Source organism: Dipodomys merriami, unplaced genomic scaffold (genome assembly GCF_024711535.1).
Source record: "Dipodomys merriami isolate MVZ:Mamm:240054 unplaced genomic scaffold, mDipMer1.0.p SCAF_92, whole genome shotgun sequence".
Classification (NCBI taxonomy): Eukaryota; Metazoa; Chordata; class Mammalia; order Rodentia; family Heteromyidae; genus Dipodomys; species Dipodomys merriami.
Genome location: NW_027206535.1, coordinates 4,076,167 through 4,091,649, shown reverse-complemented (window position 1 = coordinate 4,091,649; position 15,483 = coordinate 4,076,167). Strand labels below are relative to the sequence as shown.

General features: G+C 46.8%; 1 protein-coding gene across 3 annotated transcripts in view; it reads left to right on the top strand.

The window, feature by feature from the left end:
- Kcnn3 (potassium calcium-activated channel subfamily N member 3) overlaps positions 1–15,483 on the top strand; it is a 204,366-nt gene that overhangs the window by 90,367 nt on the left and 98,516 nt on the right. The gene's annotated exons all lie outside the window — the stretch shown is intronic.

Sequence of the window (15,483 nt, the reverse complement as noted above, 5' to 3'; positions counted from 1 at the left end):
AGATAGAGTAGAAGTCTGATGTGGCTGAGGAGGTCTCTGGTTCTTGCTTCCCTGAGAGACTTGTCACCCAAAGAAATATTGGCTAAGCTTCTGGGTGCACTCCAGTTTGGCTAATGTAGGGAGGATGGTTTGACCTGGCTTTGGAGGAGCCTACATGAGTAAGCAGACCCAAGACATCCTCTCATGACAGAGTGAGTCCCTGTCACCCAGCCCTAGGGGCTGATCTGCTTAATGTAGACCAGAGTGGTCCAAAATAGCCAGATGTTTTTGCTCATGTGCTTGTGAATCTGGACAACACTCCAGTTCTTTGGCCAGAGAAGCAACGATCGATTCACATCTGGACAGCAGGCAAAAGATTGACAAAGACCAGCACTTGGAATCAGAAAAACTGGAGTTGTGTCTTAGCGTGACCTTGTCTCTTGGTGTGTCTTTTACGGGTCCTATGATCTTACCAGTTTTTGGGCTCTTCATCTGGAACCTTGAGGCTTTATTCTAATTTTGCTGGGCTGTTTATGAGGACAGAAAATGATTTGGGAGAGTAGTCTGTGAGATGCTATATTCAACAACTCGGTTTCTCAGGATCTTTGGGGCAGTACATTGGCCTAGACGCTGTGTTGGTGCCTTGTGGTCTTAAAAGGGATTCTGCTTCTGGTTGGAGGCAAGAGCTGCTGTGACTGGACAGGACACAGAGGCTCTGGGTTGCTTGGTAGGGGTCCAGTCTGTCCGTGATCAGGGGCCGTTAATTGCAGACTGGAATCTCTAGCCTTAGAAGTCTCAGGTGCTTGAGGGCTGAGAGGCTAGGCTCCATCAGGTAGCTTCCTTCATGGAGTTCGAACTGAACAAAGCCGGCTGGACTTAACTGAGACCACTGTCCAGTAGGCCCCAGAAAAGAGCCAGGATATAAGTGAAGTCTTCAGACCCCACCTAGAGCCAGCTGTAGGACTCAAGCTGTAGGACTCAGCCTCTGGGAGTCTTCATCTGTAGGGAGGCTGTATTGCTAGGGATCAACCTGATCTGTGTGAGAAGGTGACACAGAGACCTAACAGAATAGGCAGAATCCTATAAAAGCCAGTTTGATCCAGGAACTAGGCTTGGGAGAAAGTAGGGAGGCAGGGAGAAAAAGAGCAGTTCGCAGCCTCAGCTCCATTCCAAGCTCCACTTTGTCTTTCTGCTCTAGACATTGAGAATGGTAGAGCCAGGTATTCCCCTTCTCCTAGAGTCCCTGTTCCTGCTGTAGGGCCTGCAGCCCTAGACCTGATGCAGCCCAGCTGCAATGCCCTCCACTCTGGCCTCCTGGAAGGACCATGTTGCTGGCAGGTCATTACCTAGTTGAGTCCTCTTTTCCCATGGTTTACTCCAGGGACTTATATTAAGAATATGCTTCCCGGGCTGGGAAGGTGGCTCAGTGGTAGAGTGCTTGCCACGCATGCATGAGGCCCTGTGTTCTTTTCCTCCACACTACATAAGCAGAAAAATCTGGAAGTGGTGCTGTAGCTCAAGTGGTAGAGGCTAGCCTCGAGCTGAAGAGCTGAGGGACAGTGCCCAGGCCCAGAGTTCAGGAAAAAAAAAAAAAGAATATGCTTCTTGGAGGGGCCTGGCCTGTTCCCTAATTCTCTGAGTCTGTTTGTGCTTTTATAACAAGATGCCTGAGTCTGGGTAATTTACAAAGCATAGTGATATAGTTCTCTTTGGAGGCTGGAAGTCCAAGATGAAGATGCCAGCAGCGTCTGTGTCTAGCAAGGGCTTTCTACTTCTGGAAGGGTTGCCTTTCTGTGTGTCCTCCAGAGAAGAGGCATGTGAGTCCTCACAAGATGGAAGGTAAAGGATGAGAAGACGGATCATAGCATGAAGTCTCTTCCTTAAGAATCCTAATTCTATTAACAAGGAACTCCCATGGCTCATTTACCTCTTTATCTCCTACATCCTGTCATGCTGGCAACACCTAAATCTTTTTTTTTTTTTTTTTTGTCGGTTGTGAGACCTGAACTCTGGGCCTGGGCTCTGTCGTTTGGCTCTGCAGCTCAAGGCTAGCGCTCTACCACTTAAGCCACAGCACCACTTCCAGCTTTTTCTGCTTATGTGGTGCTGAGGAATCAAACCCAGGGCCTCATGCATGCAAGGCAAGTGCTCTACCACTGAGCCACCTTCCCAGCCCAACACCTGAATCTTAGAAGGGCACATGACAACCCCAGTACTCATCCAGGGCTGGACCCTATTAGGTTCTGGGTGTGCTGTTGTGACAGGGATCTGACTTCTCTCCCACCAACAGAAGTGTTAAGTACTTAGAAAATCTTTTCTTCTAAAAGGAGAGCCTCCTTCATCTTCCTGGAGCTGATCTCGCTCTCAGCCCCAGTCCTGCCTCTGGAGCAGGGAACAAAGGCACTTGTGATTCCTATGGGGTTATGTGTTCTGTGTGAAGATGGTCCCCCATCATTCCCAGGCTCCTCATAGTGTTTTGGAGCAGACATTTCACAGGCTCAGGCACAAAAACCAATGCAGTTTTTAAAATAAAAACGTTGACTAGGAATTATGCTTTCTCTTAGAGAATCTATCATTTTTGCATTTGGTGGTCATCAGCAATTCAAGCTAACAGGCTCATGCTGTTGATGTCCTTGGCATGTCTCTGGTTCAATACAAAAACACACTGGAGAGACATTGAACAGGTGGAATTGACCAGACTTGGTTACCAATTAGGAAGAAGAAATTTTCTGCAGGGTAAAAGAAGACTCTCTCAATTGTTTGGGTAACTTGGTACCCAGCGATGCCATTCATTTAGATTGAAAGCACAGAAGAGGTCAAGGTGCAGACTGGTAATGAGTTTAGTTCTAGGTACCTAGAATTAGAGGCTTGGAGTGGCATCTAGATGCCTCCAGGATAACGATCAGGACCCACTGGAGAAGCTGGATGAGCAGGGAGCAGAGAGGCAAGAGAAGAGAAGGCAGAGGACAGATTCCTGGAGGGACCTCAACAAGTGGGAAGTGAGTTGAGGAAGAGGATAGGATCCCTGAGAAGAAACAGTTGGGAAAGTCACAGGAGACCCAGGTTGGAGGGAAGCAGGGTTTCATCAGTTATGCCTTATGGTGGGGATGGGGGGACACTGTCAGGTTAGTCTTTATGAATGATAGTGTAGGGGAAAGCGGAGCCCAATGAGAGGGGTGACAATGATAATAAACATAGACCACTCTTCTAATGATTTGGTTGTCAGGGAGAACAACAGAGGCTGCCTGGGGAATTGTGGTGCTAAGAGAGGTCAGCATGGCTGGACAGTCTTTGTAGACTGAAGAGACCACACACGTCTATGGATTTCCAGTTAGAGAGATTGGAGATAACCAGGGGCCAGTTCTGGTCCCAGAGAGCTCAGAAGAGGGGATGGAGTGCCCAAGGGAACAGACACCTGTCTCATGGCCTGGGGGACATAGGCGGTGGAAGACTTTACATCATCTAGTGCCCAGATGGAAAGTTCAGAGATAATTAAATACAACTGGTCGTTATTGGACATATTCAAAGTAAAATATGTCAACCAAATTAATGGAGTGGAATGTATCCATTTTTGTCCAGGAGTGTTGATCTTCTCAAGATCTAACACCAGCCTCAAGAGGCTTCTTCAAATCTTTGCAAAAATCTCCAGGAACAGAAGACAGTAACAAGATACAAGCCTTTAATTTTTATGAATTTGAAACACAAGGGGCCAAAAAGAAAAGGTGGGGGAAGACTTTTCATTTGTTAGGTATATAGAAGTGGATTTTTATAATTAGGTTCCAATAGAGTTTTCAGTGGACAGAAAAATTATTTGAAATTATAGGATATCAATTATATTCATGAGACGGTTCACATTATAAAAGACTCACCTGCTGTGGCATGACTGTCCCAGAGATCTGAGCATTCTCCTGGGTGGATGTCATAGGCTGTCACTGGAACATGGATATCTGCAGTGCAGGAGTCACTGGCTTGGAAACTTTGAGGTCCCACCACTAAAATGGGTCCCGCTGCTAATTTTCTGGCATTTTTTGTGTCAGAGCAAAAGCTAACAGTTTAGGCTGAGTGTTATTCCAGGCTTCTCTTTCCCTTCTCCCTATGGAAAAAAATGGGCTCAAGTCACATCCTGACTTACTGGAATGAGAGTGATGCTGACAGACAGGTCAAACAGGGGAGCGCTATATTGACTTCTCTAAATTCGCAACTTTACCCTATAAATAAGTAAATAAATATTCATAAATTTATAGTATAATTTATTCATTCCACAATCATTTATGGCAGGATTATCCTGTGTCAACATTGGAGAATCCGGAAATAATTCAGATTTAACTCCTGCCTTTGGAGCCTGCTGTCTTAAGTGTTGATCAGTGGTAGCCTAGGGTCAGAAGCACCATCAAGGAAGTGTGGGTAGTTATTGGGATGCTGTATGGCTCGAGGAGGGAGTGGTGCTTTCTCCTAGAAGGGCCAGGTCTGTCTCCCAGGGAGATAGATGATGCTGGGTCCTGTGACCACCAGAAGAAGAGACTTTGTACACTGGAGGCAGACGTTTCAGGAGAGTTGAGGGAGAAAGGGAGGAAGCTGTGTCTGTTTTTTTAGGGAAGATGAAGGCTTCCCAACTTCCACGAGGGCTAGTGTTCTCCATCTTGCAGAGACACCTGGGAATTTCCTAAGGGCATTTCTGAATAGGATTTGAATTGCTTTCATTGAGCTCCTGAGCTTGGTCTGGACATTAGTTTCTTAACCAGGCATGTTGAACCAAGAGTAGGAATGAGCTTGGGTGGTTCTAGTCCTAAAGAGGTACCAAGCTTGACAAAGACATTCTGCACGGCAGCCTTCTTGGCCATGTTTATGCTCATCTCCTGTTCCAATGGATGGATCTCAGCGCATGTGGAACATTGGAAAGGAGGGTCATATTTTAGGGGGCTCATTGCAGTGCTGCTCTACCTGGCTCTTCCTTCCTACTTAGCTGGCCTGTGCCTGGTGGGGTTGGCAAGAGGGCAGGGAGAGAAACCACATCCACAATTTGGCCCTAGCAGTTGGAGCATGAGACCTAGGAAGTCTATTGTGTAAGGACTGAGGTTCCCTTGTCAACTGCTTGAGTGGTGATGGTTTTCACCACATCTTGTCGATACTCAGTAATCTGTTTTCTCAGACCTGCCTGCTGACTTCATCTGCTTGACTTTTAGGTTCAAGCTCAGGTAATTCTTCCTCTAGGAACTTTCTGACTACCCCGCTCACTGAGCAATGTTTCTAGAATGAAACTTAGCCTTGGCTCTTCCCTTGTCACTGAATGTCTGATGTGGACTGTAAAAGCTAGTTTATGTCAGTCCCCCAGCCCCCTGGCTGTGAATGAATGAACCTAGAGGAAAGATGAAGTCCCCCTTCTGGTAGAGAAAACTGAACTCCAAAAAGACAAGAGGCTGACCTGAACCCCCCCCCCCCCCCGGTGCTGGCTTCTCGGGCCCATGCTAAGAGTTGAGGGTCTTAGCAGGCTGCCCTGTGAGTTGGCCTTGCTCACTTTGGCCCTCCTTCTCTCCCTCTTGTCAGCCCACCCCACCCCAGCACCTGTTCACTCAGATCTGCTACTGGCCAGGGATTGCTATGGTTACCTCACCAGCCCTGGCAGTCTCTATGTGACATCCTGGTTTTATTTGCTAAATATTTAAACACTTGGGGTTAACCCTTTCTTCCTGTCCGAGGGCTTTCCTGCCTGCTGTGCCTTTCCATAGATGTGAAGTGCTCCTACCCAGGCCCTACAGCTGCCGTGTGGGTGGGGCGCCAGGCTCAATTCTCCACTGTCTGTATTGACTTTCAGTTTTGTCATTTGGAAATATCATCCTGTATCATGCGGCTTCCTGACACCGTGTGTGCTGTGTGTGTGTGTGTGTGTGTGTGTGTGTGTGTGTGTGTGTGTGTGTGTGTGTGTGCTGTGTGTTAACAGGTGTGAAAATCCTGCTCTGGGCATGTCGAGACTTGCCCTGGTAGAGAGGAACAGTCCCAGACTTTCCCAGTCAGCTGGCTAGGCTCAACTGACTTCTAAGCCAGTGCCTCTTGCCAAGTCTTCCAGCAGCTTCCTTGACTCTAGGAGTCCAGGATGGTGTGGGTGTTTTCTGTCTTTGATCTTGGCTGGGCACCAGGAGACCCTGGTTTGGGAAGAGTCATGTCTGTGATTGGGAAGGTGTCTCCTCTCCTCCCATTCTTCCTCTCTTGCTAGCTGAGGGACTGGAAGGCTGAATCTACCTAGATAAGTGTTGCCTTGGAAACCATAGACTTGTCCTTGCCCTGGGCTATAGGAAGTGAGCATGCCACAGGCATGCTGCTCAAAAAGAAACTTCCAGTGCTGTTCAGTGATGTAGGACATCACTACCCAGTATGGCAGGTGACTAAATGAAAGGTCCTTTCCCACTGCCTTCCAACTAAGGATTTCCACCCCAGTGAGTCTCTGCCACTTTTACATGGGACCAGAGGTCTCTGTCCCCAACTGTCTTGGAGCACTGATCACTCCATAAACTTGGACAAACTAACTCCAACTCAACTTCCATTTTATTGCCTGTTAACGGGGCAGATTGAGTCAGATGATCTCTGGGGATTGTAACTAGGCTTCTATACTGGAGGGAGGGTCAGAGACAAGCAGAGAAAAACTTAGGAAGAGTAAGTAGCTGGAGGAAGTGATGGACAGTGTGTATTCAGCCCTCCCACCCCGGGGGTTCAGGGAACACTATTGTTTCTACTTTTAAAAGCCTGGCAGCTCTTCCCAGAAACTGACCATCCCCACAACACAGCCTCAAATTTGAACTAGTAAACAATCAAAAAGACAGTTCTTTGGCTCCCAGATCTTAAAGTGTAAAGGTGACTCCTCTCAAATCTCTTACAAACAAAACTGGTCAGCCATCTTAAAGCTTTTAAGATAATTAAAGTATGTGACCAAAGTCCTTCTTCAGCACCTAATTTCAGCTTCCTTCATGAATACAAAATCCCACTTCTCCAGTCACTGGGAACAAGTTCACTTAATAGAATATTCTATTCTCTGAGTATGATGGATGTACATGTCTATGACTTTTTCAGAATTAATTCATCCTATTTTATATTGTTGTTATTGTTTTTTTTTTATTCACTTGTGTTTGTTTTGAGACAGTGTCTTGATAGTAGCCCAGGTTGGCCTGGAACTCACCATCCTCCTGACTTAGCTTTGCTGAGATTATAGGCATGTGCCACTACACCATTTTTTGGTGATGGTCATTTCCTTCCATGGTGGAAATTCTCAGTCCATGGTGGGGGCCAGCCTCACTGGAATGTGTGGCTCCCCATGAACCACTGAACCCTACTGCCTGGGAATGCATATTTGGCAGTACTATTGGGATTCTATACACAGTCCAAATTGAGAAATACTTAGAAGTGATTCTAAGCTCAGTGAGAACAGTCTTCTCTTAGTTTATGGTGCTTAGTAAGGGGTATTGTATATAGGAGGAGCCCATTGATTCTAAAACTAGGATAATGGTAATTGACTCTTGGAGGGTTTGGAAAATTGAAAAACACTGCAGAATTTCATTTATTTACTTAGTTTTTGTGCTGATTCTGCGGCTTGAACTGAGGGCCTGGGTACTGTCTCTGAGCTTTTTTGCTCAAGGCTAGCACTCTGCCAATTGAGCCACAGCTCCACTTCCAGATTTTCAGCGGTTTAATTAGAAATAAGAGTTGTACAAACTTTTCTTGCCAGGCTAGCTTCAAATTTTGATCCTCAGATCTCAGCCTCCTGAGTAGCTAGGATTACAGTTGTAAGCCACCAATGCCTGGCTACTGCTGAACTTTTAGTGTTTAGAGCCTTCCACAAAATGGTCATTGCATTGTGCCACTAATGGTATTCTAGCTTCCTACTGGGTAGGAATCTAGTAAAGTGATACTTTGCTGGCTGGACCCCACACCAGTCTTGTTCTTTCTTACATCCCTTCCCTCCCAGGGGCTGCTTCCTAGTTCTTGTGCCTAGCATCTGCTTGCCTAGAGCCACAGTGTCCTTGCTAGGCCCTTGGCCCTCTGACTTAAACCTATTTCTGCCCCAAGCCACTTCCTCTGCTTGGGCTGAATCTGGGCTGCCTGTCAGGTATTGTACTGTTGGTTGCCTTTAGTACTGGAAAGGCAGGGCTCAGCAGCATCCTAAGGTCTCCACTCATTATCTCATCATCCCTCCTCCTTCTGGCTAGTGTGTGTGTGTGTGTGTGTGTGTGTGTGTGTGTGTGTGTGTGTGTGTGTGTGTGTGCTGGGGACTTGAACTCAGGTTCTCCGGCTCACTTGGCTCACTTGCTCATAGCTCTGACAATGAGTTGTCTATAGCCTCATTCCCAAGATCTTGAGTTGGATCCGGACTTCTCAGTGACTTGTTTCTCTCAGACAAAACAAGTCCTCCATCCCAACCATGCCACTACACAGGAATAACACACTGATATGGTATGGGTACCACACTGATCCCTATACAACTGCAACTTGGCTGGTACAGAGGCCACCTACCTGCCTTGTCATTCTCTTACCATATCCAAAGATAACCAGGGCCTTTTGGCTTCCACAGCAGCCTGTTAGTTCATCCTGAATAGGATGCGTGCTCAAACTCCTCTCTTCCTCATGAAGCTGCTCCCTCCCCTGCCTCCATTCTCCCATCCCTGCATGCACAATGAGGTCTTTAGGGCGAGAGTTACACCTTCCACTTACTCCTGCTGCTCACTCTCCCCAATGTTCCTTTCAGCTTTCTTGTGGTCCATCCAGATCTGTTAGCATCCCACTCATTGGGCTGCTCACTTAGTAGTGCAAATTTGGGGCCCGCTTCTTGTCCCTCCCACACTTGATGAGCTTGGTCCTAGCCATTGATACAGAGGTGGAACCAGAGATTGAACTTGAGACATTTAACTTTTTGTTGTTGTTGTTGTTAGATTGAAGACAGGAGGAACTGAGAAAGAAAAAATCAAACTGGGTACCAGTGGCTCACACTTGTAATCCTAGCTACTCAGGAGGCTGAGATCTGAGGATCACCGTTCAAAACCAGCCAGGGAAGAAAAGTCTGTGAGACTTATCTCCACTTAACCACCAGAAAACTGGAAGTGATGTTATGCCTCAAAGTGGTACAGTGCTAGCTTTGAGTGAAAGAGCTCAGGGACAGCACCCAGGCTCTGAGTTCAAGTCCCACTGCCAACAAAAAAAAGCACAAATTTTTTATTCTAAAATGTCATGGCCTCCACTCAAGTTGCAGTATCATGCTTCTGTTCACACCCCCTCCAAATTCACCTACTGTGCCCTTTTCAGCCAGTGTTTATTGGTGCCCAGACTGGGCTCCATCTGTGTTACTTGAAGTCTGGATTAAGTCTGCCTGGCTACTTTGAGTTGTATTGATGTTGTCCTGGTAGCCTCTATCGTAGGAGTGCTAATACACATCGCACCATGGGTCTGACACCCCAATGCCCACCACAGCAGCTGGCCTTGGCTGTTACTGTTGACCTGTGACTATACCGGCCACTTCCATAAGGCAGGGATCAGTAGCCAGCCATGCTGGTGCCATCTGCTCGGTGCAGACACAGACACATCCTCTCAGCTCAGTACCCCGGGCAGCTATGCGGGACATGGACACAAAAGCAAGTGAGTCCCTGACACCTGCTTGCTGTGTTATTGCCTCCAAACCCTGCCCTCATTGCTTGCTGTTTCCTCCTTGGGGCAGGGAGCTAAATGCTCTCCAAGGTCCCTCCCAGTTCTCTATGATGCCTCTTGTTAGAATGTGCTAGAAACCCTAGTGATTTGAGAGCAGAGGGATTGCCACCACTGTGTATATGTGTGTTGTGATGGGAGTGTGTGTGTATGTGTGTTTGTGTGTGTGTACATGTGACGGGGTGGGAAGGGGAGGGTCGGGTGATATTTGTCTTCCTGCTGCTGTTAGAAATAGCAACTGTTCTCCACCTCCCCTGAGGACTGGACAAAAGGTGATTGATTCCTTCAACACTGAAGTTCTGTTCCAAGCTAGAGGCCATGGGGACAGCAAGGTTCCTGCCCTGAACAGGCTTGTGATCGAATGAGGAGTTAAGCATGCAAACACTCACAGGTCTTAGCTGTGAGTGATGAGGGCTGAGCTGTTGAGCAGTGCATCAACACCGCTGCCAGGCTGCTGGAGTTCCAGCAGGTGCTGGGGGGGTGAGGGGGGTAGGAGGCGGGGGTGGGGACAGGGGAGAGACTTAGGGCCCTTTAGGGGAAGGAGGCTGCCCAAGCAGCTACAAGGAGTGGGTAAGCCCAGAGTTTCTGAGGAAGGGGCAGGATGAGGTGCCGTAAAGGGGGTGGTAAGAAGTGAAAATTGGGGTTAGGGTTGGGATTGGGGGAGCTGGAGTCATGCTAGTGAGCATCAGATCTAACATGATCATAGACTCTATGAGAAGGAGCTCAGAGATAGCAGCATGAGGGAATTGGTCTCTGAGCTGTGCCTTTTGGTTGCTGTCTGGCATCCGCTGCTCCTGCACAGGCTGTAGGCAGCACATCCCTCCAGTGTGGCCCTTGCGACTTCTGAGCCCACTAAAAGCCAAGAGGCTTTGAGTGATGTCACTGTTGTGGGAAACATTTTAGGCAAGACTGGAAGAGCTTTTGTTAGTCTGTATGAAAGACTAAGGGTAGGACTGAGGTAGGGAGACAGGTGCGGGTGTTGGAGAGGCTGGATCTCCTCAATCATGGCACCTGCTCTGACTCCTAAGGAAAAGATTGATAGGGAGGGGCTGGGAATGTGGCTTAGTGGGCAGAGTGCTTGCTTAGCATGCATGAAGCTGGCTTCCATTCCCCAGTACCACAGACATAGAAAAGGCCAGAAATGGAGCTGTGGCTCAAGTGGTAGAGTGCTCACCTTGAACAAAAAAAAAAAAAAAAAGATTGGTAGGAAACATCTCCCCATTTGGAGGATCTTTAGAATTAAAGATGATATCTGCCTGGATAGATAAAGGAATGAAAAACACCTTTCCAGGCCCAGAATCCTGTGTTTCCTTATGTCACCACAGATCATGGTCCTCTCCCCCGCAGGAATCAGAGCCTCGGGGAGCCCCAGTGTGTCTTGCCCCGATAGATCTTTTCAGATGGTTAGCAGGAGCTATGCCAATCAGACTTTACAAGAACCTGAGGATTTTTACAATTTTGCTCTTTTCTTATTGTTCCCAAACCAAGCCTACACCTAAAAATACACTGTTCTTCAGCAGCCTCGGGGATTTAGCTTCTCCCTCAGGCAAGGGGGTTTACATCCTGACTTGCCTGTAGGATTCAGTCTCACGAGTTTGGCCAGGTAGCTGAGAACTGCCACCAACCCTGTATCAGCAGGATGGGCTCTTGTACCAGCTATGACATCAACCAAAGCCAACACCAGGCTTCTCAGTTTGTAGTGAGCTCAGAAGGTGTACGTGCCACATAGAAGGAGGCACAATGCCTGTGGCCTGCACGGGAGCCATATCAGGAACAGCTGATGCCAGATGGGAACAGACTGGCACAGACTACAGCTGGGTCACAGAGCCAGAGCCTGGCAGCAGCCACCCTGATGTCCTTTCCTCTTCTCAGTCCCCCTGCCCCCTCAACCTGCCTCATCTCATTCTCTTTATGTACCCCTCGGCTGTACTTCTTTAAGGTTCCCTTCAATTTATCCCATCTTTCACATTCAGACATGTGGTGTCTGTCTCTATGGGTTGGTTGATTCTGACGTGTGTGTGTGTGTGTGTGTGTGTGTGTGCGCGCGCGTGTGTGTGTGTGTGTGTGTGTGTGTGTGTGTGTGTGTGTGTGGTTTCCAAGCTGAATTGACAGAGCTGAATTTTACAGTGGTTACTGCCTGGCTTTGGAAACAAAAAAGAGAGAGGGGAAGACAATGAAGGACAGGATCTCGGAAGTAGGGAACATTCTGATCTGGGTGTCCTTTCGGGATAAATTTAGTTCCCAGGGCTGATGGAACATTCTAATTTGGTGGGAGTCCTTGGGTGCCCACAGGGCTGGGGGGGGGGTGGCCCCATCATCCCTCACCTGCTGGCTCAACTTCAGGGACCACAGGAAATCCAAGGTTTGTGAACATTATACAGAACCGCGATTACAGTAACCCTGAGCTGACACAAGATTTATGCATCTGGCACCAAATTTCCTTTGGGCTGCTTTCTAGTTGTTTGTAGTTTTTGAAGCTTCTATAATTTTATGGCTGGCACATCTCAAGGAGGAAATACAGATTAATAGTCTGTACTAGCTGTGGATTTGTGCTCCTGGGAGTAAATCGATAACATCTGAAATATTAATTGGGCCTTTATGAAAAGAAAAGAAAATGTGGTATGACAAGGGATATTCTAGATTTGGAATCATGAGCTGGAATCTGAGATTTGGCCTTGGATGAGTCATTGAACTTCCCTGATTCTATTTCTTCCTCTTTATAACAGGACACAGGCTGGCCACACACCCATGTAGTAAGCACCAGTTTAGATGGCTGGGTAAACCACCAGCAGGCCTGGCACAAACAGGGGGCTTGGGAGATTTTCTTCCTCCTTGCTGAGACCATCACTACAAACCCAAGCCCCTTGCTCACGGAACTATGCCCAGCTCTTGCAGATGAAGCCAGCAACTATCAAGGCTGAACATTGTTATAAGCCCCTTTGGATGAGCTCTCTGGAGCCCTGGCTGGCTCATCCCATGGTCCCTTCTTAGCTGGTGGTTAGCACGCTCCCTGGGGACCTCCTTCCTAGCCTCTCACCTCCCTCCACTGCCTTTTCTGACATTTCTCAGGAATAGAGTCAGGGAAAAAGTTTGTGCTGTGTTAATGGGCATCCAGGGGCCTTCAGAAGCCTCTTACTATGTCCTGCAAAGACTGGCTAGTCTCACTGCCTGGACTTGGGTCAGGGAAGCAAGATTATTATTGTCACATGGACATAGGTTCATTTTGCACTCTTGGGAGCAAGAGTGGATCTCACCAAGATGAACAGAGAATGGCCAGCTATACTGTAGCTGTGTGGCTGCAGCGAGAAATTAATAATTATAAAGCACATTGCTACAATTGTACAGATTTAATCTTCTCACCCTCCCCAATGTATTTCCATCCATTCTGTATTCATTTCCCATTGCTACAGTAACAAATTACTACAAATTCAGTGACTTAAACAACACACACTTATTATCTTATGTATCTGGAGAGCCGTGTGTGTGTGTGTGTGTGTGTGTGTGTGTGTGTGTGTGTGTGTGCGCGCGCGCACGCACTGCTCCTAGGTCTTAAACTCAGGGCCTGGGTGCTATCCCTGAGCGTTTTTTTGCTCAAGACTGACAATCTACCACTTGAGCCATAGCTCTATTTCTGGCTTTTTGGTGGTTAATTGGGCTTTCCTCCTCAGGTTGACTTCAAACTACAATTCTCAGATCTCAACTTCCTGAGTAGCTAGGATTATAGGTGTGAGCTACCAACACCAGGCTAAAATGGATCATTCTCAGTTAAAGTCAAGGTGTTGTCAGAACAAGCATTTCCTTACCTTTCCCATCTTCTAGAAGCAGGTTTTCTTCCATGTCAAAGCCATCTGTGGTCAGTTGAGCCTTTCTCACATCACATCAGTCTTATACTGCTCTTCTTGACTCCTTTAACCACATTTAAAGGCCCCTCTCAGTAGTCAGAGTCCACCTGGATGAAGCAGGTAATCACCTTATTTCACAATCAGCTGATTAGTGACTTTAATCCCCTATGCATCCTTAATTCCTCTTTGTCATGAAACATATTCACAGACTCTGGGGATTAGGACGCGCACATTTTGGGGAAACAAGGCTTACTACAATCCCCTATTTGCAGATAAGGAAACTGAGGCTTAATATTATCTCCCATGCTAAAGATCATGTGGCTGATCACATGGCAAGGTTAGAACTGAAATGAGAGCTGGCTGATCTAAGCAAGTTTGAGAATATTCCCATAGAATGACCCCAGCAATCCACCTGGGTGGAGGATACAATGTAGAAGGAAAACACCTAGATCGAGTCTCTGCTCACCGTCTTAGAGAATGAAAGAATGGGCTTTCCTTGTGGATAATACTTTATAGACAGAACCAGTGGTTCTTAAATTTGACTGAACATGGAGTCGTCCTGGGAGACTCAAAATGATACTGGTGCCCAAGTCCTACCCCTGGAGAGTCTGATTTAATTGCTCTGGGAAGCTCCGTGTATAGGGGTTTTTCCAAGTTCCTCAATTGATTCTAAAATGCAGCAGAGTGTGAGAATCATTGTTCTGAGTTAAGCCAGGGCCCAGCCAGGCCCTCACACCAATAACTGTGTTCCTATTTCACTTGATCATGCCTAAAAGATATCTCCACATCCCAGGACTTCGCTCTCAGGCTCTTGCCTGCATAGCCAAATATCTGTTTCTTCCTTTCGGCCCTACTTGGGTTCTGGCTTTGTGTCTCAGCATCACATGCACACAAAGGACCCTCATTTGGTACCCTTATCAATGAGTATGCTCTCATCTGGGCCTCTTATGTCCTTGCATGACTGTGTGCAAAACTGAATTGTATTAATCTCCTTTTTGCATGTGTTCTGTTTCTCTAAGGGGTCTCTCATAAATAATACAATAAACTCTGTTTTAGAAAATTGTATTAGTTTACCTTTTGATATAGTATGGACTGGAAATCAGACTTTGCAAAAGTTTACTTGGATTCAAGGCCCATCCCTGCCAATTCCAGACTCAGTTTGGAGCAAGTTAATATGTCTCTCTGTTCCTCAGCTTCCTACTTACCTAGTATCAGTGTGATAATCAATGCATATATATATATGTATACACACACACACACACACACACACACACACACACACACACATATATATATATATAAAAGATGAAAACAATCTGATACTACTGATATTTATATTGCTACTTCTTCATCTAGCCCTTTGGGATCCAATTGATTCCAACAAATACTGATTTCATACTCAGTGCCAGGCTAAGAAAGAGTAAGACATCTTCCCTGTTCTCAGATAACTTGTATTGAGGGAAGTGTGCCAAGGACAAGGCAGAGAATCAAACAGAAAGACTACTTACAATGCAGTGCTTTGAGATTGAACTAGTTACTGCAGAAAATAAAAGTAGAGACCTCATGCTGAGGGGTTTCAATGGGATCATGGATGTGAAGGTCTATCATGAATTCTCAGCACTGATAAAATATTAGTGAGTTTTATCTCTTGCATCTACACTTCTGAACATAGGGCTTGTAATACCAACAAACCCCTTAGATCAGTCTTGTGACTTCCGATTTCCGGTTAATTCCCCCATCTCTTGCTGGTGAACGCAGAGGCATGAATGGCATTGCCTGTCCTGTTGCGAATGCTCCAGAGATAAGGTCAAGGAGAGGAAAGGGTGACTTTCTATAAGAAATCAACCCCAGTATCCTAAACTTGTCCATCCATCCTCCATCCTCATCTCAAGGCACCAGCTAGAGAGCATCAGGAGTGCACTACAGAGGGTGAAGAAGGACATGACATACAAATGAAGGGTCTGTGACAGCAATTAAAAAT